This window comes from Corvus brachyrhynchos, unplaced genomic scaffold, assembly GCF_000691975.1.
Source record: "Corvus brachyrhynchos isolate BGI_N302 unplaced genomic scaffold, ASM69197v1 scaffold89, whole genome shotgun sequence".
Taxonomy (NCBI): Eukaryota; Metazoa; Chordata; class Aves; order Passeriformes; family Corvidae; genus Corvus; species Corvus brachyrhynchos.
Window position 1 is genome coordinate 2,754,187 of NW_008246063.1, and position 2,818 is coordinate 2,757,004.

Here is a 2,818-nt window from a genome sequence, read left to right on the forward strand (position 1 = left end):
GGGCAAATGGAGAGACTGTGAAAGATGCAGTTTGCTGGCACAGAAACAAAGCAACAGGTCCAGGTCTGAAACCCACCCCTGAGTGACAGGACGTGTTGTATGGTGGCAGGAGAAGAGATGTCTTAGGCTGGTGATGGACTGCACCAACATTCCTGTTGGGAGCCCTCTCAGCTTGTAATCACTGCATGAAGAACTGACCTGAAGGACACAAGTTGGCTCCTCAGCAGCAGCTTCATGTCCCATCCAAGCCTATAACATGGGGCCAGTCCCTGCAGGGAGGACAGGTGAGTCCATGGCACAGTAAGTGCTCCCCACTTCACCCAAAACACTCTCACATCCTCTAGCACATTTTGGTTCAGCCCCAAATCCACCTCTTTCAGAGTGGCTTGGCCATAACAAGGCTGAAGAGCTCAATTAAGTTCTTCGTGGTCTTTTTACCTCCTTCTCCTATGAAATCATTGCCTTTCCCTCCATCGCCTAAGGGACTCCTGCTCCTAGAGCCAGCTGCTCCATGCAGGACCTGACCTCTTTTTTAGGTCCTAAGTGTTCCCAGTCATAGAATCACAGAATGGTTTGGGTTAGAAGGGACCTTCAAGATCATCTCATTCCAACCTTCTGCCATGGGCAGGGGCACCTTCCACCAGACCAGGTTGCTCAGGGCTCCATCCAGCCTGGCCTGGAACACTTCCAGGGATGGGGCATCCACAGCTTCTCTGGGCAACCTGTGTCAGTCCCAGTGACCTCAGTAATTGCTGCTGTCCCCTAACCAACCCATCCTGCTGTCACCCAGCCTTGGAAAGTTTTCTCCCTTGTTACCTTGCATTTGCCAGAGAACGGCTGATTCATCCACTCTGCCTCAGGCATCCCACGCAGCCACTGATGATTGAGTTACTTAACAATTAAGCAGAGCCTTAAATCTTTGCAGCACTTAACATGTATTGACTAATTAATCCAAGCCTTATCTGAGGTAGGTTAGTTCAGTCTTGGGTGTATCTTCCAAACATGCCCACGGCCGCTTTGCGGGTCAAAGGCAGAGGGAGCTCTGCAGAGGTGATGGGAGGTCCACCATCCCCACCGCCCACCCTTCCAAGAGGGACCCATGGAGCACTGCCCTTCTGTGCTGTGACTTCAGAGGTCACTGCGCCCAGGGGACCATGTCCCCAGCCCAGGACTCTTGCCAAGCTTGTCCTTGAATGGCCTTTTCTCCTGCATCTTCTCTGGCCCTCCATGATTGCTTCATTCCCTGCTCTCCCACCCAGTGGGGCTCTGGGCACATCCAGCAACTGAAGCCAACTTTCTTGGACAAGCAACAAGTTGCCCGAGGCTCTGCCAGACCTCGAGTGCAGGTGGGATAAACCTTCCCCTGGGGTCTGGCTGGCAGCTATCCATGAGTCCTGCTGATGCAGGAGAACAAACCTGGCCTTAGGATGGTGACAGGTGAGCACAGCACACTGCCCTGCTGCATAAAAAATGAAGTGACACCCAGGGGAGCCAGGCTTCCCCCACAGCCTATTCACAGGGACTGTCTCAGCCACATCAAACCCCACGTTCCAGTCTCGCTGTCAGCAGGGAACGAGGCCAGGTGTGGGAGGCAGGGAACCCATTCCCTGCATGGATGAGCTGCACAGGAGCTTTGTGCATATGAGTGGGATGGGGAGGTGCAGGGACGCACCCAAGGTTATGCAGAGAGTCCGTGGCAGAGGTCAGTGTCTCAGTGACTCCTAGCCCTGGGCTTTGGGAGAGGGAAAGGGAGGGGGTTTGCAGTAGCTAAAGCCAGGGAATTGGGGAGCTGAGCTGGGTTCCAAACCACACAAGCCTTGGGGCCTGATCCTGAGGAAAGCATCTCATTTTCATCCAATGTAGTCACTTCAGTTCCAAGACTAAAGGAAAATGTCATATCCTTGTGCCACATAGGCTCCCAAACATTAGCTAAGACCAAGGCAAACATCAAAACTCTTGCCATGCTGTGAGCCTCTTGCGCTGGAGCACAGGATCCCCCCAGTACAACAATAGAGACACAGAGGTACAAGATGCTCTTTGACATAACACTGACACCAAAATGTTTCAGCCCACCTGAGTCCTCCAAGCACCTCATGCCCTTTCCCTGCCTCCCTGTCACCCCAGGATTTCAGCTCAGTGATACCCTGCACCCTGACAGGCAGGTGATGAGCCTTGAGAGATGCTTGATGTGAAGGACCTGGCAGCATAAAGGGACTTTGTCAGCCTGGGGAGTCACGGAGCAGCCAGGTGGAAGAGAGCTTAATCCGAACCACCTCACTCAGAAAAGCCAGGACCGGTGGAGTCCAGATCTGCACGACCCATGTGGAGCCTGTAACAGCCAGGTGGTGGTTTGAGTCAAAAGGCATCAGCCTGCAGGTTATAAAGGTATCTCTGCTGCTTGTAAGGGTGCCCTTCACCCGCCCTCCACCTCATGTGGCTCAGGATCCCCATGGATATCACCACCATTTGCTTGCTTTTTAACACATCCAACAACATCAAATGCAGAAGAGAAACTCCTCTCCCTATGAAATTCACCGAGAAAATCCTGAGTTGTAAAGCAGAGCAATTTGTGGACCAACACTTTTCCTCTGGGTCCTAAACCATCACATATTTTTTTTTTTTTTTCCTTGACTGAATATCTGCTGATCTCATTCATCCTGGGAAAAGCACGGAGTGTTCTCATCCAGGCTATACCTGGCAAGCTGCACACACTGTGACAGAGGGAGCGAACTTCTGAGCAGGCTCTGCAGTGGCTGCTGCTGGGCTTCTTGTGGCTCTTTCCTGGAGTGAGAGGCTGGCTTCTTCACCTGGCATTCCT